The sequence below is a fragment of the Mirounga angustirostris genome, unplaced genomic scaffold (genome assembly GCF_029215605.1).
Source record: "Mirounga angustirostris isolate CCGP_5_RB_7025 unplaced genomic scaffold, mMirAng1.0.hap1 SCAF_4, whole genome shotgun sequence".
In the NCBI taxonomy this organism is placed as follows: Eukaryota; Metazoa; Chordata; class Mammalia; order Carnivora; family Phocidae; genus Mirounga; species Mirounga angustirostris.
In genome coordinates this window covers 92,430,408-92,456,520 of record NW_026991712.1, presented here as the reverse complement: position 1 = coordinate 92,456,520, position 26,113 = coordinate 92,430,408, and the positions used below count along the sequence as shown (strand labels likewise).

Genomic DNA, 26,113 nt, shown 5'->3' with positions numbered 1-26,113 from the left:
AACGGCGAGGGGTTGGGGGGGTAGTCGGGCGGCCGGAGGGCTTGGGCCGAGGGGAGGAAAAGAGCGAGGCTGGGAGTGAGCGGCATAGTATAGCCAGCGTCACCCTTTTACGGGGACTGTCTCTCTATCGCTGTAGCGACCAGAGAGGCCAGAGGACCCCCTTAAAAAGCCGCGCTGATACGCCCCGGGGACGACCTCCTTTGGGCCCTCGGATTGGGCCCACGAACCCAGACCGGGCTTTCCCATTGGTGGGTGGCGCTGTCAGTGGGCCCCCGAGCTCCGCGCACAGCTTGCTGGGAGTTGTAGGACGAGGCGTCCTCCTCGTCCGGGAGGCTTCGGACGTGCCAACAGACGACGTTTCTGCTCAGCCGGTGGGAGCCCGCGAGTTCCCCTCTGGGCCTCCCCAGCTTATTTTAGTTCAGGAATCCGTCAGGCCTAGGCACGGGCTACGAGAGCTTCGTTTCCCGGGACTAAGGGCTCTGCGGCCCTGGTTCCGGGGACCCGTCCGGTTGACCGTTGAACCGAGGCCTGGCCGTCGGGGAGCTCGGCTCGCGGTTCGCCGGGGCTGGAGAAGCCGTTGTTGCCCTTCGGGGTCGGGGGCGCGGAAGACCTGAGGGCTTAAGGATTTGTCACCCAGAATTCTACAGTTCTGGATACCAGAAACGGAGCACGCTCGTCCCGCCGTTTTGATCACGGGGGAGGGCCCGTGGCTGGTCGCAGTGGGAGTGGAGGATGTCGAAGAGGGATGAGCCCTTTGTGGGCTCACAAACTGATGGGGAGGATGAACGCGTCCGGCAGCCTTGACAGTTTCTTGTCTCCTGGAGTCTCCTGATTCGGCCCCGTGGGGGCTTTGCCACACCTGGGATCTGGGACCGGTAACTCCACAATGTCCAGAAATGGTAACACTCTAGCTCCTTACCCTCCGCTGTTCCTATGATTTCTGGTCGCTTAAGCCTGTCAGGTATGCCCGAGTCTCTCGCTGCTGGTTTTATCACCTTCCCTACTTGATGCAGCTCTTTCACTGATGTCTCCATTACTCATCTCGTGTCATAGGCACAGTGCCTGGAGCCTAAGCTTCCAAAAATAGGGACATCTGAAACACCAAACAAAATAAAACTTGTGAATAAAATATGAAAACGATACAAATTTTTAGAAATTGAAGTGTTTGGCCATTTCCAAAATATAACATGTTAATGAGTCAAATGCCACTTTTTAAAATTTATTTTTAAGATTTATTTATTTATGAGAGAGAGCGAGCGAGCGAGCATGCACGAGCAAAGCGGGGGGAGGGGCAGAGGGAAAGGGAGAGGGAGAATCCTCAAGCAGACCCCCCCGCCAAGCACCGAGCCCAACGTGGGGCTCGATCCCAGGACCCCGAGATCACGACCCCAGCCAAAGTCAAGAGTTGGTCGCCCAACTGACTGAGCCACCCAGGCATCCCCAAAGGCCACTTTTATATAAAATTACATGTGATTTCCAAAAATAAATGTGCCTACAAAGGTCTTAAAATAGTCCTCACCTAGATTTCTTCAGCTTCTCCTCCTTTTCCTCACCTGCTCTGACTCAGAATCTGCTTGTTACACTCTGGTGTGCTGGAATAAGTCGTAAAAACTGTGCAGACTTGTGTTTGCTATATATTCTTTTTTTTTTTTTTTTTTAAGATTTTATTTATTTATTTGACAGAGAGCGAGAGCAGGAACACAAGCGTGGGGAGTGGGAAAGGGAGAAGCAGGCTTCCCGCTGAGCAGGGAGCCCGATGTGGGACTCGATCCCAGGACCCTGGGATCATGACCTGGGCCGAAGGCAGACACTTAACGACTGAGCCACCCAGGCGCCCTGCTATATATTCTTGCTCTGAACTTCACCTGATGCTTGGTGATGCTTTGCTTCATCTCTTACTCATGCTCTATCACATTTCCCATGGTAGGTGTTCCAAGTTTCTCTTGTTTAAGAAGTGCTTTATAAGTGACATGTGCATTATTTCACTTAATCTTTTAACAACTCTATGAGGAAAACGGAGTCAGAGAGATCTGGTGGGCAGCCCAAGGTAACACATCTGAGACTTGAACTCCTGTCTTATGATGCCGTGTTTAAGATTCGACTCCAACCTCCCTTTCCTTTCTTAGCTTCTTAAGCATCTAATCACTTATATACTCAGCAGGTAACTGCCTTTAATTGAGTGAGAAGAGCAAGGCTATCTGGAGAACTCCCTCACTTTCTACTTAAAAATCTATGGTTTATCAGGAAGCCTGGGTGGCTCAGTGGGTTAAGCATCTGACTCTTGATTTTGGCTCAGGTCATGATCTCAGGGTTGTGAGATCAAGTCTGGCTGTTGGGGATCTCCCTCTACCCCTCCCCCCAAATCTATGGTTTGTCACACCTCCTCTCATACCCATCCTGACTGCCTTTCTTCTGTTCCTCAACACCTTTGCTCTTTATTCCAACCTCTCCTGGCACTTCAAAACCTTGCTGCTCCTACATTTTCAATCACTCCTTTACCAGCATGTTCTTTCTGTCTGTTAAGAGTTATGATCAAGCCCTAAAGGGGGAAGCAAATCCTCCCTTGACTGAGCTGGCTTTCCACTTACTGACTTTTGTGACTCTCACCCCTACATTTCTCAAAAGAGTAGTCCCACTTTCTGTGTTTGTCACCATCATTACCCATTTTTTTCCTCCCTCACATAAACTAACTTCCAACTCTTGCTTCTATTGAAGCTTTTCTCTTGTAGATTACCAGTGACCAAGTCACTGGCCTTTTCTCAATATACAGTCTGTTTAGTACTCCCTATTGTTACCTACTTCCTCATCCTTCAGACTTGCTTCCTACTTGACTTCTGAAATGCCCTACTCTCCTGGCCTTCTGATCTCTTGGGCTGCTTCTCACACTCTCCTTCCTCACTGGTTCCCCTTCATCCTCTTTATACCCTACTTTTTCTCTCTACATGCCCTCTTACACAGATGATTCCCAGATCCACACTTTCTGCCCTGAGCTTTGGTCACAACTCTCAATTCTAAATCTGCACCCAAATGTGTCCCTATCATCTTTAGGCCCACCTACCTTAAACTTCGCTGAACTTTTTTGCTCACTAAACTGTGCTCTCTGAATTTTTCTATTTTATTCTCTCAAGGATATCATTATCCCCCCTTCTCTCCAGCTTGAAACCTTATAGTGCTCCTGGCTTCCTTTCTCTTTTTCCATATCCAGGCAGGTACCAATCTTTTTCCATCCCCACTGCCGACATCTTACTGCATAGAATTTTAGGATGGTACAGGACTCTGACCTGTAGTATTACACCCTCACCTCAGATATTGTAATAGTCTCTGAATTATCCCTGCCGTCACATTTTTTTTTTCAATCAATCCTACAATTTCCCCCAAATTAATTGGGAAAACATGGTACAAGGCAGGCTTCATTCTAAAAGTTTCAGTAGCTCCCTATCTCCATAGGATAAAACCTGGATTCCCTAATACATTCAAACACTGGCCTTTTAGTTATCCCCTAAGCATTGCCAAACACACTTCTTTTTTTTTGGCCAGTTTTGTCTGCAGAATCCTTCCACCTTTATTATTTAAACCTACCCTTCCTTGGATGTCAGGCCTGCTTTACATTACCTCCTTGAAACTCCCTGTAACTTCAGGGTTCCAGATTTGAGCTCCAGGAGCTCTTTTCCTATAATTTTCTCGTTTCAGTTTGTGTTATATTGTGGTGTTAAGTGTTTCTATTTAGTTTGTATGTGTGTATATGTATATACGGGGCATGTTTATATGTATACACTACACACACAAACACGCTGTCTCTGTATGAAGATGAGAAACTCTTAGCAACTAACCTAGTGCCTAATCAGTAGACCTGTAATAAAGGCTTGTTATTGATGAGGCAGGGAATGATGATCGCCAATAAAGGAGAATAAACAGGACTACATGCAGCCAAGAGTTTTGTGGGTCACGCAGACCATAGGTGATAACGGGGTGAAGTCACAGGAGATCATTAGTTAGGGATTCTCCTTTCCCAGAATCAGTTCAGTGTTTTGTTCCATGCTCACATATTGCTTCATCTTTTTGGGGACCCCAGGCAGCAAATAGTATAGAGAAGTACAGAAATCACAGGATCAGAGGAATGGGACTGATGAAAGTGATCAGGTCCATCAAGGTGTCTAAAGAGTTTCAGCCCACCCTTGTAGCCCAAGATAGAGAAAATACCAAAGGCAGGAAGGACGGGAGGGCAGGATGACCAGGAAGAAATCAGGCAGGTCTTGATCGGACATAGTGATCGACTAGCCCCACCAGAGACTGAGTGAGTACATAGAAAGTGAACCAGAGAGCTATGTCAGACTTACCTTTTACCACTGCACATTTTTCTCACTCGCCATCCCTCTTGCTTCCTCACTTTAAAGGAAAGAGAATCCTATCTCCTAGGTTCTGTGCTCTGAAGACCAGCGTCATCTGCCTCCTCCCTCTCCTCTGTCTTCATCCTTTGCTTTCTGGTGGATTTTTCTTTCAATTCATACTCATACTTAAGTCCCCTACCCTATGCCCCTCTCTAGCTCCGGATTTCCCTTGGCCTCTTAAAAAGAATAGTCTACACTTGCTTCTCTAATTCTTCTTGCATTTTACTCCTAAACACTCGGATCTGGCTTTTGCGGTCACCACTCCTCTGAAAATTGCTTTTTCCAAAGTCCCTGATAACGTCCTACTTGTTAAATCCAGTGGATCCTTTTCAGTTGTTATCGAACAGAATTTGCTATAGTATTATTTTGTTTTAAGTAAGTTCTGTGATCACCGTGGGGCTGGAATTCACAACCTGGAGATCAAGAGTCACACCAAGTGGCTCTACCAACTGAACCAGCCAGTCAGCCCTGCTTGTGACATTGACAAGTTTCTTCTCAAAACTCTCTCCTCCCTTGGCTGCCATAACACTATTCTTGAATTTCCCTCTACTTCCTGCCCCTCTAACCACTCCTTTTCTTTCTCCCTGCAGAGCATGATTTCTCCCACCCAGCTCTTAAACATTGGTATTTCCCAGGGTCCTCAGCCCTATTTAAAAAAAACCTTCATCTTCCCTTGATTGTTGTGAGATTTGGAGGTGGTGTTTCTAGAGCATTAGCCCGTGTTTGATATGGGGGGCTCTTTTTACTGTTATCATTATTATCCACACCATATCTCTGAATTTACTCCTTCCCATCCATCCCCACTATTCCTGCTTTCAAGTCAAGTTCAAGTCCTTATTATACTTTGTTTGGATTACTAACTGGTGTCCCTGTTTCCAGTCCATTCTCTATAATCCTGTCAGAGATCTTTCTGAAACTCCAATTTGATCATGATTTTCAGTGGCTCTTCCAAGACCTTCATTTATTCCGTCAACTATTCTTTAAGCACCTGGAATGTGTTTTCCCAGAATGTCTTCGTGGCTTGCTCCCCGCCTAGAATAGTGATGAAGGCAGGGGCTTTTGACTGTGTGCCAGGATATATCATTGTGTAGAACAAGCAAAAATCCCTCCTTTCATGGAAGCTATCTTCTAGTAGGGGCTTCCCTTAGCTCTACCTCTGCCAGCCTAGGTAACCTCATTTCTTCTACTGCCCCACCCAGACTTTTTTTTTTTTTTAAAGCGCCTGATTCCTAAAAGAGTCTTTAGTGCCATCTAGTGGAAGTAGCTGCAATAAAATGCTATACTAAGAAAGCTTGGACTGTGCACCCTTCTATTTTTCTTCTTTTGAACTGAGGTGGACAAGAGAAAACTTGGTTGCATTGCATTATGGCAGCTTTGCATTTTATCTAGAAATTCACTGTACCTTTTGTTATTTGTATTCTAATTGTGAGATCTAACAAGTATAAGTAGTTCCTTAGAACTGATATTTTATGTTAAGTGGGCAACTCTTCAACCTTGAGAAGGTGTAGGATGAAATGGCTAGAATGATCTGAGCCTTGGAGCTCTCCTTGTGTAACTTCTTTCAGGTCAGACTGGAACTAAATGAGACATAAGTTCCATTATTACTTAACTACCCACCCTTTCAGAAAGAATTCTCCACAGTCTTCTTTAAGATCTTCTAGCTCTTCTCACCTGACCACTAGTCTGACCAGATACTCTGCCCTGACCCTGAACATTCCAGAGTTGATATAGTCAGAAAGCTGCACCCAATCTTAATTGGTTTGGCATAAATATAAACTATTCTTAGACTGTACTTTATTACACACTTTATTCATCTTTTTCTGTGAATTCCTTTTTTATGTTTATCAAATAATAAAGCTCATTATTAACCTTTTTTGAAATAAATGCTTCATGAAGCGCCTGATACATTAACGTACTTACTAAAAAATTAATGTGGATAAATGCTTCGTGATTACATTATCTTTTATATAAATTTATCTTCCACATAAAATATACATAAACTGGGTAATAATATAAAGAAAATGGCACATTTAGAGATTGGATTTTGTACTGCATATGGTGATAAATCTTGTGATTAAAATTAGAGCAGCCCTTGTGGCGTGCTCATACTGGTGTATTAGAGAACAGATATTAAAAGGCATGTTTTAGGGGCGCCTGGGTGGCTCAGTCGGTTAAGCGTCTGCCTTCGGCTCAGGTCATGATCCCAGGGTCCTGGGATCGAGTCCCGCATCGGGCTCCCTGCTCAGTGGGGGGTCTGCTTCTCCCTCTGCCTGCTCTGCCTGCTCTGCCTGCCACCCCCCCCGCTTGTGCTCTCTCTCTGACAAATAAATAAATAAAATCTTAAAAAATAAATAAATAAAAGGCATGTTTTAAATGAATAAACAAACAAAAAGCAGAATCACACCTGTTACACACAGAGAACAAACTGGTGATTGCCAGAAGGGTGGGGGGTGGGGGGTGGGGGGATAGACAAAATGGGTGAAGGGGAGTGGGAGATACAGGCTTCCAGTCATGGAGGGAATAAGTCACGGGAATAAAAGGCACAGCATAAGGAATGTAGTCAATGATATTGTAATAGTGTTGTATGGTGACAGATGGTAGCTACACTTGTGGTGAGCACAGCTTAATGGTTAAACTTGTCAAATGGCTATGTTGTACCCGAAACTAACATAACATTGAACGACACTCAAAAAAATTAAAAAAAAAAAAAAAACGGGGCTTCTGGGTGGCTCAGTTGGTTAAGCGTCTGCCTTCAGCTCTGGTTGTGATCCCAGGGTCCTGGGATCAAGCCCCATGGTGGGCTCCCTGCTCAGTGGGGAGCCTGCTTCTCCCTCTGCCCTCCCTCCCGCGCTTGTGCTTGCTCGCTCACTTGCTCTCGTGTTCTCTCTCTTGAATAAATGAAATCTGAAAAAAATAAATTTTAAAAAGTTAATAAAAAAGAAAAAAGACATGTTTTACACTCTATAATATTGCATTATAATTTAACTTATGCTATTTTTTCCCTTAGGCTTCTTTTGTTATTTTTATTTAATGAACATGCCAGCTTGCAAGATTAATCATGGAAATTTGGATTTAGAAGAGACCCTTTGTCTGGAATACATTTGCCCCCAGATATCTTCTTGGCTTGTTTCCTATCAGAATGGTAAGTCTTTGAACGCAAGGACTATTATCTATTGTATTCTCTGTGTATTCATGGTATCTAGATGCATGCCTGGCCCGAAGTTGGAGCCCAATAAATACTTATTACATGGATATATGAGAAAATTGAGGCACAGCTAAGTAAAGACATGGCCTGAAGTCACATGGAGTTTCTGGAAGAACTGGGGCATGAATCCATGTCTTCTGACTGCTATTCTTGTTGAGTGGTTCAGTGTAACACCTGGTCTCTAATCAGTACAGCTTTTAGTCCAGGCACCTGAGTCCCCTGCTCTGGGGTCTTTGGTTTGGAAGGACCTACTCAGGCCCCTCTCCAGTCACATCCCTACCCAGGGGACAAGGAATACTAAGTACATTATCCCAGTCCACCCCCTCCACTTTGGCCTTGGAAGCGGTCAAAGGGCAGCTGTTGGGGGGGGGGGTGGAGCTTGATGGAGTTTGTTGGGGTGTCCTGTATTGGGTGGAAAGAGAAAAACAATATGGGCAAATGACTCTTTTTCTCCTTTTGCTCATGGCCCCTCAAATGTTAGGGGTGGACCTATCTCCATAGTAAATCTAGTTCTCCCTATGTATTAAATGTTGTTTAAACCGACAATCAACACCTATATTGTGCCAGACACTGTGCTGGGTATTTTCAAATGTATTTTCTCATTTAAATGTTATTCTTACTCAATAAGGCTCAGAAGTAACTTGCTTAAGGACCCACAACTAATCAGGTGCAGAGCTCAATGCATAACCAGTTTCTTCAGGAAGTATAGAGTGCTCTACACTTAACAAAACACTAATGTGTGTGTATGTGTGTGTATATATATGTGTATATATAGATTTTTTTATTGAGAAAATAATGTTTGATAAAAACATGTGACTAATTTAAAAGAATGTAAGTAAATAGTAAACCTCCTGTGCCACGCCCTGAATCAGAAATGACTAGTTAACAATTTCTTTTGTTAAAGATACCCACATATTTTAAAACTTACTACGAGCAAGTTACAACTGTTTTATTTGGAAAACTTTAGATATAAGCTATACACAGTGGAGAGAGTATAATGAACCTCCCAAGTATCTCTCATTCAGTGTCATTTTTATTTCAACTTTTACTTTTATTATCATTTTCATTTGTTGGAGTATTTTCAATCAAATCCTAGATATCATGTTATTTTATTAAATTTAATATATTAAGATTATATATATTATTAATATATTAAGATTATAGGGGCGCCTGGGTGGCTCAGTCGTTAAGCGTCTGCCTTCGGCTCAGGTCATGATCCCAGGGTCCTGGAGTCGAGCCCCGCATCGGGCTCCCTGCTCGGCGGGAAGCCTGCTTCTGCCTCTCCTACTCCCCCTGCTTGTGTTCCCTCTCTCGCTGTGTCTCTCTCTGTCCTATAACTAAATAAATAAAATCTTTAAAATATATATATATATATTAAGATTATATTAAGATACCTATTTGAAAATGTTTAGTTATAATGAAAATATTTTGACTTTTCATGTGGAAGTCTTAATTTTAAAAATACCATACACAGTTAAATACCAATTTTATTTGTTTTATTTTAGAATTCCCTCCTTCCTTTTAAAAAGGACTCAGGTGGGAGCTGGGCATTTAATAATGATTTCTGTGACTATAAATATGTATTTGTATGCAGCCTGTGTTATATCACACTGTTTTTTTCTCAGGATTCTGTGGGACTGTGCAGGCCACTTTCTGTTTTTTGTCTTTTCCTGTCTTTTGGAGGAGCTATTCAAAATGGTAAGCAAATAAATGCCTTTTTGTCTCACTTCTCTGAGTGATAGAACCTGAAGATGATGAATATAAAAGGGCAGACTATGATTTAATGTAGTGCCTTTCTAACTCAAATGACAGCTAACTTTTCTGAGTTGAAGTGCACCCACATCTTGGTAATAGCATCTAGAGCATGAGTAGATTATAATATATCATGGTTTATAGAGAAGTCTATACATTAGTTCCAGGAATGTGGCTAGGAAATATACATAAATAATGTTCCTAGTTGCATAGAAATATATATAATCCCCACCAACTGAGGCAAAGCCAAGTTATTTATTTCTGTATTGACAACAACTCTTTTTTTCTTAAGTACTTATTTTCTAGGTAGTATTTAAATCTGCACTGCAGGGCACCTGGGTGGCTCAGTTGGTTAAGCGACTGCCTTCGGCTCAGGTCATGATCCTGGAGTCCCGGGATCGAGTCCCGCATCAGGCTCCCTGCTCAGCGGGGAGTCTGCTTCTCCCTCTGACCCTCCTCCCTCTCGTGCTCTCTGTCTCTCATTCTCTCTCTCGCAAATAAATAAAATCTTAAAATAAATAAATAAATAAATCTGCACTGCATTTTAATAAATTCTTCATTTTTTTTTTTTGCACAGTGTGCAGGACCTGAAAGCTTTTTCTCTTTTTATTAATGAGGAGTACATGGTGTTTTCAGGAAACTCTGGTGTGATAAATCCCTTATATTCTTCAGTATTCAGTGCCTCTCTTTTAGACAGAGTCCCATCATTAATAATGTTTTATATTGATTGCATGTTGAAAATGATACATATTATAAATACATATTTTAAAATACAGACTTTATTTTTTAAAGTAGTTTTAGATTCACATCAAAATTGAGCAGAAGGACACCTGGGTGGTTCAGTCAGTTAAGTGTCTACCTTCAGCTCAGGTCATGATCCCAGGGTCCTGGAATCGAGCCCCACATCCGGCTCCTTGCTCAGCGGGGAGCCTGCTTCTCCCTCTGCCTGCCGCTCCCCCTGCTTGTGCTCGCTCTCTCCCTCTTTCTCTCTGACAAATAAATAAATAAAGTCTTAAAAAAAAGAATAAACTTCTAGAAAAACAATAATCTAAAACTTAAAAAAAATTTCATTATTAAAAAAAAACCTGAGCAGAAAGTGCAGAGAGTTCTCATATGTCCCCTCTCCTCACACATGCACAGCCTCCCTACCATCAACATCCTGCACCGGGGAGTTACATTTGGTATAACTGAACCAATATTGATACATCATTATCACCCAAGTCCATAGTTTTCATTAAGTGGGTCACTCTTGGTGTTGTACATTCTATAGGTTTTGACAAATGTATAATGACATGTATCCATCCTTATAGTATCACACAGAGTAGTTTCACTGTCCTAAAAATCCCTGGTGCTTTACTTACTCACCTCTTCCTCTCCTCAAACTCCTGGCAACCCCTGATCTTTTTATTGTCTATCATCTTATCCTTTCCAGAATGTCATATCGCTGGAATCATACAGTATGTAGCCTTTTCAGATTGGCTTCTTTCACTTAGTAATAGACATTTAAGATTCCTTCACATTTTTTCATAGTTCGATAGCTTATTTCTTTTTTGCACTGGATGCTATTCCAATATGTGAATCTACTACAGTTTATTTATCTAAAAGTGATAATATTTTAATAAAATTCTATTAAATAAAATCTATTATTAAAATTATTTTTACTCATTCCTTTTTACTTATGTAATGTGGCTTCTAAAATAAAATTGTATACACTGCTTACATTAAATTTCTACAGAACAGCGCTGCTGTAGACCTTGGTAAAATGATGTTGTTGGTAGTTTATCTTCAAAACAACCTTCTCATTCCAACACCTGCCTAAGTTTTGCTGCCTCCTATAAAGAGCATTCTCCTTCTCTAGGACTTGTCTGCTTTGGGTTGGTTCCTCTCTGTTGCCCCCAAGCTACTTGAGATTGCAGTGGTCCTCCCCTACCTTTCCCAAAAGAGACTTACGGTATTCATTTTGTCAGGAAGGTGACAGTTGGTGAATTAAGTCCTTTATCACTGCACTAGGTTCGCTGGAGCATATTAAATATGGTGTCTATGACCAAGTGGCTTATAATAAAAAGTTTTTTGTAGAAGATCTGACACAAAGCCTTAGGAATTAACTTATTTTTTGTTAGAAATCTTTGAATTTATCTTACTTTACTTTATATAAGTGACTAATACATTAATATTGTTTATAAAAACTAGTTGGAATGGGAGCTCATTCTATTATAATCTGATTTATTCCTCTTTATGTTAGATCAGTTTATCTCATGCATTCTCAGTGGGAGTGATATTGCCCACAAGTGGGCAAAAATTTGTTCTCGGAGTACGAAAATATCTTACTCCTTTTTGTTTTTTTTTAAAGATTTATTTATCTTAGAGAGAGAGAGTGGGGGAGGGGTGGGACAGGGGCACAGGGAGAAAGAGAAGCTCAAGCAGACTCACCATTGAGCACAGAGCCCAACGCAGGGCTTGATCTCGAGACTCTGAGATCATGACCTGAGCCAAAACCAAGACACTTGCCAGATACTTAACCAACTGAGCCACCTAAGTGCCCCCCAAATTTTACTCTTTTAAGTATAAAGCATATATATTACTTATACATAGTATGTATAATACATATGTATATAACACACACACACACATTATAAAGCCAAATATACAGTATATCTGCATATTAAAGTTTCCCGAAGAGGCAATTAGAAAAAAAAGTCTGAAAGTGTTCCTTAGGGGCTTGGTTATGAAACACATTGAGAAATACTGGTTTATCTGGACAAGAAATTCCTGCAGCTTTAAGAGAGAGCCTAAAAGTAACATAGACCAGAAAGGAACAGAGACACTATACAGTAACAGTCACCTCATATTACAGCAGAATGTTTTTATGACCAGTTAATCTTCAAAGTTTCCCAAGTAGGGAGAGGAGGAAAAAATAGAGGGAAGCTGTAGAAAGATTTACATTTACAGATTGGGGGAGAGGGAGCATCAGAAGAGTGTTAGAAATCTCTACCATCAGTTGATCACCAATTATTAATATTTTGCCTCATTCATTCATTCATTCATTCATCCTATCTCTTCCTCTCCCCACCAACCCTCCCCACCACTCCCTGGATTATTTAGGTCAAAGTATATAGGTATTCATTACACTATTTTTTCAAGTGTTTTCTAGGTGTGAATATTTTCAAAATAAAAGTAGGGGTAAAATGCCATCCTTCTCTTTATCTACTCCTATACCCTGATTCTACATTGGGGCCCTGTTGAACTATAATTTCTTGGTGACATATTTTCTGTCACCTTTAATCTTGTGCATATATTGCTCCCTCTGTCTGGACATATTGTGCGGCCTCCTTTTCTTCCTTTATACCCAGCCTTTGCCTGGATAACTCCCAGAAGTCTTTTCAGGTTTTACTTCCTCCAGGAAGCCTTTCGTGACCACCCAGCCCACTTAAGTCTAGGTTAACAGTCCTGCATATATTCCCTTTATTGTGATTGTCCTTATTGTTGCCCTTGTCATATAATATTATACTTGCACATTGAACTTGTCTGTCCTCACTGGATTGTGAGTTCCATAAAGGCAAGGATTACGGCTTCTTTTATTCATCTTTTCTTCCTTGGCAGTTACCACAGGGCCTCACACAATATTTATTAAATAAAGCAACAATTAATTTTTCTATGAGATACATATTTGTTTTATATAATTCCATTTAAAGGGAAAACAAGAAAAATTAGGGAAAATACTGATTTTTTTTTTTTTTAGCTTGTAAAGCTTTACTACTGATAACAGTATAATATCAGGTTGGACTTTCATAATATTAAAAATAGCTCCCAGATCCCTATTATTACCCCTGTAAAACTCTTGGTGAGATGCCCCTGACAATTCTGGGAAAAATTTTTCTCTCGGCTCCAAAAGAGCTCGGTTTCTGCTTCTATATTATAGGATTCTGGGGGGTGGAGTGGGGAGATACAAAGATAAGAAGTAAGGGTGTTGTTTCTTAAGGAATTTGGAGTTTAGTGAGAGATACAGACTTAGGAGTGATACTAATAGTTTTTCCTTAAATTTGTATCATTTTTTAATAGTTTACAATGTAATTTCACATACTTTATTCCTCACAAAAGCCCTGGAAAGCAGGTATTATTAACCCCATTTTAAGGATGCTGCTAGTTAAGTGCCAGAATGTGCTATGAAGGTAAGAGACCCTCTTGTTTATTTCCTAGACTTTAGGCATTTTCCCCATATCTGAGGTCCACTGATATTAAATGGCTAGAACTTTACCAAATTCGGCACCCTTCCTTTTGTGTAAAATTGTGTAGGTACAACCAGGCTCCAACGTCACCCTTCACCATTAGGAGCTACTCTCTAATGAATGATATACACCAGATTGAAAAGTCCTCAAGTGAAATGCATGAGATTAAGTAATGTCAATTGTTTTCCTTTTTTTTTTTTTTTTTTAGGTTTATTTATTTTAGTAACTCTAAACCCAACGTGGGGCTTGAACTCACGACCCTGAGATCAAGAGTGGCATGCTCTTCTGACTGAGCCAGCCAGGCGCCCCAGGTCAATTGTTTTTCTAACTTAGCACATCTTTAGGTATATAATTCTATATATTTACTCAAGACAAAGGCTGTGTGGGCGCCTGGGTGGCTCAGTTGGTTAAGCGACTGCCTTCAGCTCAGGTCATGATCCCAGGGTCCTGGGATCGAGTCCCGCATCGGGCTCCCTGCTCTGCGGGGAGCCTGCTTCTCCCTCTCCCACTCCCCCTGCTTGTGTTCCCTCTCTCGCTGTGTCTCTCTCTGTCAAATAAATAAATAAAATCTTAAAAAAAAAAAAAAAAGACAAAGGCTGTGATTGCAGCTATGTTAAATACGTATGCAGTGGGAAGAGGCTAGAAGGATATGTATAGATTTGATAGTCATTATCAGGGTGGTAGATTTAGGAGTAATTGTTTTCTCTAAAAATTAAAATTTGCCTATAATTTTTAGAGTGTGTACATACCCAAGTTCTTTTGCATATTACTTAAGGAAAACTAAGGATCACCTATCTTGAGTCCTAATAGATTCTTGGCTAATTTAACCCCCTCAGTTGAGTAGCCATTTTCCCTCTGTCTTCCCATCTTCCATCAAGAACATCTCCTTCCCATCTCCTCTCAAGAAAATGCATAGAACCCTGCCACAATCATTGGATCAAACCACAGCATCATGCCACATTGACGGGGAAAGACTTGTTCCTCTGTTTCTCAGCTCTGTCACTCTTCTATTGTGAGTTGGACCTAAGGGATTCTTGCTTTTTTCCTCCTGTTCAGGAGAGGTCAAGCTTGTATTCCCATCCACCATGTCTCAAAGGGATGGTTCTCAGATCAAAAATCAAAATGAAACTGGAGGCAGGAAGATTAGAGGTTGGGCAGTTGTTCACTTGAGAGAAAATACTGAACTAAGGAACAGTAAGGATAAAGAACAGTGGAACAATAAGGATATAGGCATTTTGGCAGTATAATTGATAAAAATTGATGACCAGTTAATTAGGAGTTAGGGGTCAAAGTTTTCAAAGACTGAAAGCTCTAACGTGGATGACTTAAGTAGATAGTATAACCCACAAAAATGAGCTTGTTTTGGATGTGTTTAGAATAAGGTAGCTTCGGATGGAGGTGCCTGGTCAGTAGTTGGGAACGTGTCCCGATTGGGAGAGAGTGATGAAAGCTGGAGATAAAAATTTGAGAATCATCAGATTTTTGTTTGTTTGGTAACTACCAAAAATGTCTGCAATCTTTTGACTAAAGTGACCCTCTTCCTGTGGTGTAAATTACATCTGCTCTACAATAGATGTTTGAGACATTTTTACTATTTTCATAGCGTTAATGATAAAATTTGGACCACCATTCGTCCAGGGAGCAACTGAGCACATGAAGCAGAAAGTCAAAAGAAAAGACTTCATCCCTCAGTGAACTCAGAGGGCTGTCTCTGCCCTGGGGATAAGAGGCTGTTGGTGGTCTTCAGATGACACAAAGAAATTTAGAGAGCCCATGTTCATGGTCCTTTCTGGCAGTGTAACTCCAGAGGGTTTTCTTGTTTTTGTTTGTTTGTTTTTCAATCACAATTTGGGCCCTAATGCAAAAAATAAGAGTCCTGCAGAGTCCTGGCTCTTAAAGACCACACCTATAGAAGAGCTCGTAAAGAAAATCAGTCCCACTTGGTGCTGCCATTTCAACTGACCAGTAGTCCAATGACATCTATATGTAGCGAGGATTGCCCTCCCTACAATGGCTGGTACATATTCCTTTTCCTTGACTGAGTAGATGTGCATCTGGAGGGCCCTGAAAGCCCTCGGGCGGAGAATGACATAATACTAGCTCCAGCGGGGGCACCTGGGTGGTGTAGTCGGTTAAGCAGCTGACCTTGGTTCCGGCTCAGGTCGTGATCTCAGGGTCCTGAGATCGAGCCACATGTCAGGCTCTGTGCTCTATGTGGAGTCGGCTTAACACTCTCTCTCCCTTTGCCCCTCCCCCCATGCTCGGTCTCTCTCAAAATAAAAATAAATAAATAAATCTTAAAAAGAAATACTAGCTCCTGAGCTTTGGGTGATCCCCTTTGTAACAAGGCCTTTCCTCAATTGGGGGCTTCCATGGCATTATAGTTACCTACTGTTCTTTTTCCACAAATACACAGAGCATTGTTGGGGGGAGGGTCACTTGGCACTGTAATGGTGGTGGGTGACTACCCTCTACTTGAACGCTTGGCCCTGCTGGCTCTCGTGCAGCTATGCCCTGCCTAAGCATGCTGCTCTTACAGAAGCGCAGAGGCTCGCCCTGCTCCTTCAAATCTGCTTGGGAGGTTTTTTCCCCAAATAAGCCCTCTTTTACATTTACATTATGTAGCACTAGGGGTAAGTGTGTTTGTGTCCCTTTTGCATGATTTTGGCCAGCACACAGCCATTTTCCATCTTCAAGGACTGCAAAAAGGATTTTAGTGAAAAGGAAAGAAAAAAGGAAAAGGCTATTTTCTGTCCTGAGAGCCCCAGGACAGAAAAGATTGTGATCTCCCCCTAGCCCCCAGACAGCTTAGTACTCAGCAGTTTAGTTTAGTCTCATGCAGCCAAACTGCCCCTATCAACTCAGTTCTCCTCCTTTGAAGGTTGGACCCACGCTGGTTTTATTTTTCATCTTTTCATGCTCTACGGTCTTTTGTAACATTTAAAATAGTAACCTATGGTTTTGGGGAGGCCATTAGCCAATTCAGTTCCCTTAGCAGCATCCACCTGCTGAGCCATTGTGCTCTAGCCTTCAAGTATCCTCTGACCTGGTTGGAATAGGTAGCTATTTGCACAAGGCTTTCTGTTGTGTCCCAGCTGTTTCAAGCATTGGACATCTATTCTTGGTCAGAAAGGAAGAAAAAGCGAAGTTGTTCATCTATTTCCTGTTACGGTTGCATCGATGTTTATTTGCCTTGCCCAACACATGTACTTACGAATAGCTTCTTTTTATTAGTTCCTTCATATATGCCAGTGTTACTGTGTGAACTGTGTATCCTCCCCCCAATTCGTACGTTGAAGTCCTAACCCCCAGTACACCTCAGAATGTGACTCTTTGGAGATAGGGCCTTTAAAGAGAGAATTAAGGTTAAATGAAGTTGTATGAATGGGCCCTAACCCAATATGACTGGTCCTTATAAGAAGAGGGAGAGACACCAGGGATGCATGTGTACTGAGAAAAGGCTAGTGCCTTTTCACACAGCGAGAAGGTGCCATCTGCAAGCCATGAAGATGGGCCTCAGGAGAAACGAAACCAGCGACACTTTGATCTGGGATTGCCAGCCCTCAGAACTGTGAGGAAATTAATTTCTGTTGTGTAAGCCCCCAAGTCTGTGGTACTTTGTTATGTCAGTTTTCTAGCAAACTCGTACAGCCAGGCAATGTAGTAACTGCTTTTCATGAATTATCTCTTTAATAGTTGCAGTTACCGAATGGGGTAGGTCCTATTGAGACAGGGACTCCCAATATGATTTTTGCCCACAGCAGGAACTCTGTTCAGACTATGCCCAGGCCTGACCCTGAAGGTAGGTAAGTAAGTAGAATACTTTGGCTCATAAATGGGTGAGGTGGGGAGAGGAATTAAATGGAGGCAAGCATTTTTCTGACAGGTGTATCTCTATCCTGATTATGCTTCCTCCTTGCTCACTACATTAAGGGAGAATAGTAACACCTTCCTTTACACCAGGGCAAATTCTTACAAGGGTTTATTTATTGAACTGATAAGTCCCTTCTGATCATTCACTATTCATTTCTGATTTTCCCCCCCTGTTTTGGTCTCTTTCTTACCCATCTCCAGGGAATAGCTGGGAAAGCTGTATTTGCATATAACTATTCTTTTTCCTTCCCTGTATAGTCTTGTTAAAATGGTAGGTCTCAAAGGTTATCAAAAGTTCAGGAACAGACACAAGTATATATAGAAACATGCGATGTAATATTTGAAAAAGTTAGTGGAGGTAAGGATTAATTCACAAATAGTATTGGAGAATAATTTGAAAAAACAGTGGTTAACTCCCTTACCTCACAGATTATACCAAAAATTAAGATGGAGTAAAGTTTTATTTATTTATTTTTTAAAATATTTATTTATTGACAGAGAGCGAGCACAAGCACAGGGAGCGGCAGCGGGAGAGGGAGAGGGAGAGGCAGGCTTCCCGCTGAGCAGGGAGCTCCACGAGGGACTCGATCCCAGGACCCTGAGATTATGACCTGAGCCAAAGGCAGACGCTTAACCGACTGAGCCACCCAGGCACCCCTGGAGTAAAGTTTTAAATGTTAAAAAAGAAACATGGAAATATTATAATGTAAAGATGAATAGCTTGACCTAATCCAGGGGTGCAGAAGTTTATATTTATTTATTTATTTATTTATTTATTTATTTTTTATAAAGATTTTATTTATTTATTTGACAGAGAGCACAAGCAGGGGGAGCGGCAGGCAGAGGCAGAGGGAGAAGCAGGCTCCCCACTGAGCAGGGAGCCCGACGCGGGGCTCGATCCCAGGACGCTGGGATCATGACCTGAGCCGAAGGCAGACGCTCAACCATCTGAGCCACCCAGGCGCCCCCAGAAGTTTATATTTAAACATACATAAACAGAAGTACTAAAAGAAGAAACAAAAGTGGAAAAACTGATAGATTTGATTGCATAAAAGCAGTACGGTTGGTCATGACAGAGGAGAAGGGGTCATGTGTGATCCAGTGCTCAACATTAGTGGACCCAGGGGAGAAGTTATAGTAATTAAATGTGTTCTTTCCAGGTGTACTTGAGGTTGGACAAGAATGACCATATAAACTGGTCTCAGAAAACATTTTGGATCAACTGGAAAAGGCTTCACTTCAACAGATCACAGTTCTCTTCTGAAGTCTCAGAGGTAGTCCCAGAAGGACTGTTGGGAACACAACAAGGTGGTGTCGCCAGAGCCGGTGGGAGAGGCTTGCGATTCCACTGGCAGCCCCTCAGTGACCCAGGGAGAGGCTGCGGTGGGAAAGGGCCCCAAGTGTAACTGAGGCAGTATTGCAGTCTCCTCCAGGGAGAAGAGCCGTCCTCACAGATAGCTGCAAACCCACAGGAGCAACGAAGCTGAACGCTCTCAAGGACTCCTCATATTTTAATACATATAATTACATGATGGCCAATATTTATATTATATTTTAAGCCTCTGATAGCGCTTTTACACATGACCAGACTCTTTCAGAAATAGTATGGGTTGTGATGATAGATTTGAGCTTGAATTCTGGTTCAACCTGTTGGCTGTGTGATCTTAAATAAGTTACTTAACCTCTCAGGACCTGTTTTCTCCTCTGTAAAATGGTGATGGTGATGGTGATGGGGCAAGGTGATACCTGCCATATAGGATAAGGCTTGAATGAGAAAAAAGACCTAGTCAGACATTTGACACATAGGAGGCGCTCGATTTCCTTTCCTTCTCTAAAGGTACCTATTTGCCTCAGTTGACCTCAAGACTTCCACAATAGTCCCCTGTGTATAAAGGTAACATATTCTCTTCAAATCTGTCTCATGTCACACAATGATTCCTCACTGCAGTGATGGGAAGGAGGTAGTGATGTCTGTATTGTTAAAAAGCCCCACCACCCCCTGCCCCCAGACTTCCCTGCCGAGAATCACTGGTCTACACTTTGATATCCCAAGTATCTCTCAGTAGTTTAATATTTTTGTTTGATATTTTCAATCACGGCTTTATTTCAATAAAGTAAGGACTTGCCTTCATGGGAGGGCAAGACATTAAGCTAATGAAAAAGGTAGTCCATAAATTACCTTCTCATGTATAGCTAGGTGCCAGGAAGCATTTTCTTTATTGGGCAGTGGTAGGTGGGGCAGTTAATGGAAAGAATGGTGGAAACACAGAGAGTATTCAGGGCCTACAGGAGGGTTGATTGGGCCATGTGGGAGAAAATGGATAAAAGGGAAGGGAGAGGAAACTGAAGACAATTATTATTTTTCTCCTAGATCCTCATTTAGCAGGCTGTGACTTGGCTTCTTCTGGGGCACCACTGCCTCTCAATAGAAGCTGTTATGTGTATGCTGTATCCCTGTCATACTTCTAGTCTCACCTACCCTAGGTGTGAGGCCTGAACCCACCACTGGAGTCCTATATGGCTACCTGAACCAACTCATCAAAGTCATATTATGTACCATAAGGTCCTGGAATTGTATCTGTCAAAACCTAAATCATTCTCTCTAGAATGACACATAAGTAGTTACAAATAACATTTGGTAACTGCAGATATAGAGGGCAAAGAGAAGGGAAATGCTCTCACTCTGCTATGAACTGCTCACAGGCTAGATTAACTGAGCATCACTTTTGGCTTCTTCTAAAGAAGGGAGATATTCATAAAGTTCTTATTTGAAATGTTGTTTAGAGTTTTGGGTAAGGGATCTTCTGATTGAAAATGCTAAGGACACTCCTTAGGCAGGATGTTTAGATTTGAACTGAAGAGACAAGGTAATGCTGAAGGTCAAGTTATGACTTTGAGAAGCCACAGACATATCATTTTCTGGGGGAGCCCGACCTTTCAGTAGACACAGGGGCTCCTGTAGTGGTAAGTGCAGAGCCCCCTTCTAGGCTGCGATTTAACTGCTTTGTCCCAGCAAACGCCATCAGGAAAACAAGGCTTCTTGGGTGTATCTGTTTGACCCTCTTCTAAGAGTAGACTTCCAAGGGCTACCTGCCTGGACCCCCATCCTTATTTTGTCATCATCTTCAAGGGAGTCCAAGCACACAGCAGTGAAAACCATGCTAAATTGCATGCATAGACCAAAGACAAGAGTAAAATCATGTTATGTAGAACTGCTCAGAAACAGCTTCATGGGGAAAGAATTTTGCTGGAGGGTAGGTAGAATTTAAAGAAAGACAGGAGAGAGCATAGCTAAGGCTCTATTTTGTGACAGTTAATTCTCATTCATGGTTTGCATACTGGAACTCCTGGAGATGACTGACGTGAAAGAGGAAATAGGACAAAGTCAGAAGGAGCAGGGGCTCAGGCACATGGTAAGACAGTCTGGATTAGAACAGCCAGTTGGATGTGTGGAGACTTCACCAGCCGGAGGGAGATTGGGAATTCCGTTTCATCAACAGAACCGAAACATACCACATATGCCATCAAGCAGAAGCTTTATTATGCAATAGTGAACCATGCACACCCTTTCCCCCAATTAATAATGCACAGATTGAGGTCAATGTGCACCGAAAACAAATCTTCAGACAACCTGGGGATAGCTGGGAGCTGATACTGCACCTTGAAATTGGACTTGTTCGGTCAAATGTGTAACACTTCTGAAACTTTTTAGCCGTTGGCATCCAGGTTTGAGCTTCCCCAAATGTTTGTGGTGTGCATCATATTCTGGTTCTTTCACTTTAGCTGATACAATACTGTTGTCTAATGCATCTGCCGTGTGCTCATGGACAAGGCCAAAGAATTAACCTGGGTTGGGAATGTTTATGCTCTCACAGTTTGCTTTTTCAATTTGGTTCAGGATTGGTCCCGCCTTGTAAAAGGCCAATTAGGACCAAGCTGGAAATACAGCAGGGAAGAGTTGTTCTGAAAGTCCCCGAGAATTTGTCCTTTGGCAATTAAATTTTCTATAGATTTTTATCCCTCTACCAACTATCAGTGCAATTTTTGGCAAGTCACATAACCTGAGGCCATGACACACACTTCACCCTGGGCCTCTGGGTCTTCATCTGACAAGTGAAAGGACTAGGCAAGATGATTTTGAGGTCCTTCACCTCTAAGATTTGAGAATTTGACAATTCCTGAATAGTAAACATCAGATTTTTTGACACTAGAGCAATGGGTTTGTCAACCTATATGTATTCTCCCAAATGTTATCTGCCTCAAGCCACTGAGACCTTTCCCAGATGGACACATGGCAGGCTTGGCAAAGTCTATGGAGTTTCCTTCAGAAACTAGGCCCAGCCACTCCTATTCATTTATCTCTTCATTCAACAAACATTTATTGAAGGCCTGTTATGTGCTAGGTGCCAATCTTTAGAACTTGATCCATGGCTTTTTATCCATCTTCCCTATGCTCACTTTCTTTGACAAACCAGGGAGACAACAGTATAGGAAATGTGCATTTAATCATTCTCTTGAATGCTCAGAGCTCAAAAACTGAGTTTTCTATAACAAAATGTAATACAGTCATGGTGGGTCCAAAGTGTCAGGGAGGCAGACCTCAACAAGGGAAAAGTATGGAAAGGGGGTGTGTGTGTGAACAAAGCATTCTTTTCGATTAAAACTTTATTCTTTAGGGTCTCATTTCAAAGGTCCATTGCCCCTGCTTTCAGAAGTCTCTGTATGTTTCAAGGAGGGGACAAGTTTTCGTTGTCTTCATCGGAATTATGACTAGGCAGGGTCCTGAGATCTGAATTTGGAGCAAGAGAACTTGAGATAGACCTCAGGCAGCTCTCACAGAACCTAATTTGTACCGTAGAAGGAAGGGAAAACCCACCAGATACAGCCCCATCAGGAATTCCTGTTTCCCTGAAACTGAGCTCTGACTCTCTGTGTTGTGACAGCAGCCAGAGAGACAGAGGATGGTGCCTTCTCTGTAGGAAGCAAACAGGTTTTGTTTATCCCCCCTCTTCTCTACATCCTCTTCTAGGACTGACATTTGGGGCTGGGTAATTCTTTGTTGTGGGTGGGTAATCCTATACACTGTAGGATGTTGAGCAGCATCCCTGGGTCCTATCCATAACATTAGCACCCTCCTCTCTCCCCCGAGTTGTGACAACTAGAATTGTCTCCAAACGTTGTCAGATGTCGGCTCTGTGTGGGGAGGGGTGTGAAAAATCACCCCGATTGAGTCCCGCTGCTCTAGGTGCTGTTGAAAGCTGAGGTTATCACTGTCCATGCAAGACAGAAAGGAGAAGCCTGAAACACTTGTGTTGACCTAATGCCTTATGCAGTGATGACGAGAGGTCCTTTCCTGGACCAGTCAAGGATGCATGTCATCTGAGAAATAAAATAGCATTTGTTTGTTTAAAAAAGAAGATGTTTGGATAATTTGGAAAACTGGTGTCTCCCAACTACATGTTTTAAGTTAAAATTATGACCTTGCCCACATTTCTTTAGCATTTGTCAGGTGGGAGGAGATTCCAAGGCACTTTGGGAAACATCCTAACGAAAAGTGAATTATTTGACCCATCACTAAAATTCAGCCACCTCTGAATTGTGAAGTGGCAGTTAATTAGCAGCTTCTTACTGTATCCACTGTGGCTTAATTTATGGATTATAAGATGTGGAGGTATTGCAAATCAAAAATTTCTGGGAACTTAGAGCAACATTACAGCAATATAAAGATTCAGAGACAAAGGAGAGGCAATATCCCATCCTCTCACTCCCTGGATGAGGGGGGTGGTTGTAAGGGGAGGTCCCTGAGGTACAGAGATCCACTTGTCTCCACTTGCAATTGACTTAGTCCTAACACATATCCAGTTCAGATGAATTATGTTCCCAGCTTTTAATATAGGTCTTTGAAAATAGATTTATTTGGTTCATATTGGAGTCTTCTGTGGGTTGCTTTTGACTTTTTTTTTTTTTTTTGCTTCTTGATCTTATTTGTTCACTCCAAACTTCTAGACATGAATTCATTTCCCCCCAGAAATACAAAACTAGGTCATATCTTATGGTGAAATAGTTCTGCAGATTCCTGGGATTCTGAAAATAACAGAAATAGGATGTCCTTACAACCATTCAGCAAACATTATGGAGCACCAATTGTCTCTGCCCCTGTATGAGGGTTTCTCTTGTTCAGAGATGGGCTCCTTTTTCTGTATTTGGATGATGTTCTATAAAGATCACATGCTACCATGGGTTGCTTGGGGGAAAGAAGATGGCTTGAGTCTCTTCTTCAGGAAGGGGATTGTGCTTAGAGAAGACAGGAACTGAGAGATGAGCTAGGAGCAGGCTTCTGGGTAGAAGTAGAAAGATGACTTCTCCTTGAGTGTCCAACCAAGGAATGTGTGTGACCTAAAATGTTGTGCTCAGCGTTGGTTCACAACTCTCCCAGGAGGAGCTCCCTGGGAATAGTCTGAAACTGCGCCCCCTTCCTTGTAGAGCAGGGAGAGACAGAAGAAAGAGGCAGACCACTCCAGGTTGGTGGGTGGCAGTCTCTGAGCAAAGGGCACTTATACATGAGGCTCGTCCTGGGCAGCAAGAGGACGAGTAGATCCTTGCAAGTCTTAAAATTCTATATAGGGGCCATCACTAGGTTCGGTCACATACACCGTGCAAGGTGTTCTCAACGCCACATCATTATCTCAAGGCCGTGTCCTTGGAGCAACCTCTGGGAGCGAGACAGGCAAGTGGGACCCTTGTCCCAAGGACAGGGGTGGAGGTGAGGAGCCTCTGATCACCCGGGTCTAGCTCATGGGTCAACTGACAGTCACTCACATCTTTTCAATGACCTTCCCCCACAGTCCCTTATGGGTTTCACAAGTAATGATCTACTTATTTATTTTTAAAAATTGATTTAAGGTTATGCCTCTGTAGTTGTAGGGAGAAAGAGGTGGAGCTGTAGCTAATCAGGTAACTGTATATAACCTATGCATACTGCATGTGAACATGGTCCCTTACACGGATGTCATGTCTTTTTTTTTAAAGATTTTATTTATTTATTTGACAGAGACAGAGACAGCGAGAGCAGGAACACAAGCAGCGGGAGTGGGAGAGGGAGAAGAAGGCTTCCCCTTGAGGAGGGAGCCCGATGTGGGACTCGATCCCAGGACCCTGGGATCATGACCTGAGCCAAAGGCAGACGCTTAACGACTGAGCCACCCAGGCGCCCGGATGTCATGTCTTTTAAAAAAGGCTGCAAATGACTGCTCAAAGGAAATAAAAGATAAAGATGAATCAGCTATACTTTATAGGCTAGATTATCTAGTTGCAGGATATTAAAAATTCATTTACAGTGTTGTGGGGAATCAAGGAAAGAAGAAAGTGTGTTCCTTTTCTATTAGTGAGATCCTCAAGAGAGAGTTTCCTCAGGGAAATCTCCCTCCACTGTCAACCATGGAGGTGGGCCCCGGGCGGGTTTCCTTACAAAGAATCCCTTTTGTGCACTGCACTGTTGTGTTTGGAGAACAGGAGAAAGAATGAAAGGCAGATCAACAGATCTTTGCCTGCCCTACTTAACAATCTAGGCGAGGAATATATGTGCCTTCGAGAGTGTAAGAGATCATAAATTATTCATGCATGCCAAGGGGATGGGGAATGAAGGGACCATCAGGAAAGTGGGCTAAGAGCTGGGAAGCACTTGATTGAAATGGGTGAAGGAAGGGTGGCTTTGAATAGCCATAGAGTTGAGGAGACTTTCAGAAAGGGGCAGTGAGAGAGGGAGCAAGGCCAGAGAGAGGAGCAGGCAGCTGAGAGAAGCAGGAAGCGCAAGGAAAGAAACTCTCAGAGAGTTGTGACCACATGGCTGAGGACTTTGACTTTGACACAGTAGTGCCCAGAGAGTCACGTTCGGTTCCAGAGCAAAGGAATGCTGTGATGAAAATAGCACTGAAATCATTTAATTTTGGCATCTTATTTCCTATTGATGGACACAGGGAGAGGAAGGAGCAAGTATAAGGTTTTAGAACTAGTCTGGTGTGTGAAACAGTGGAGGCTGGATTAGGGTCAGTCTGAGGGACAACCCAGGGAAAATGCTCTGGGGCTTAGTAACAAATGGACATCAAGGACAGAGCGGGGACAGAAATAGCTCTAAGGTTGCGAGCCTGGATGCATGGTGGCGATGCCGCTGAGTCATGTGATAGTGCTGACTGGAGCTTCATGAGCTCAGCTGTACGCAGATGCCATACAAGAAGAATATTCAGAAAGCAATGTCCTACTAATAATGGGAACCAGAGGACTGAAGTGACAGAAGTCTCAGCAGGGGCAGGGCTAGTTGGGGAGTCATTTGTCAAACTTCTGGTCAATAGGAGCTTTGTTGGGGGGCTAGGAAGAGGTCACCTGTGTGAGTAATTATGTGCATGTCATGAGGTTTTGTAAGATAACAGTGAAATCCAGAGGAACTATCGGGCCTAAACATCTCTTTGTCTTTATGCCTTGTGGATGGATAACTCGGTCAATGAAAAGATGTTTGAATTTACACAAATATTTGAATTGCAGAGTTGTTTTTGCTGGAAGTATATCGATGAGATCTACACTCTTTGTTCACACATATTTACCTTTCACAAGACCAGCAGGAAGAGTGCCCACTGCCCTGGCATTATCAAATGTTTCTTTCTGAGGCTGATGCT

The 26,113-nt window shown here is 42.5% G+C and overlaps 1 long non-coding RNA gene across 1 annotated transcript; it reads left to right on the top strand.

Moving 5' to 3' along the window:
• The first annotated feature begins 177 nt into the window (after positions 1 to 177).
• On the top strand, positions 178 to 26,113 carry LOC123859216 (uncharacterized). Its single transcript, XR_006794385.3, has 4 exons — positions 178 to 899; positions 7,396 to 7,530; positions 9,219 to 9,291; positions 18,605 to 26,113. It is a non-coding gene; the product is annotated as an uncharacterized LOC123859216 (long non-coding RNA).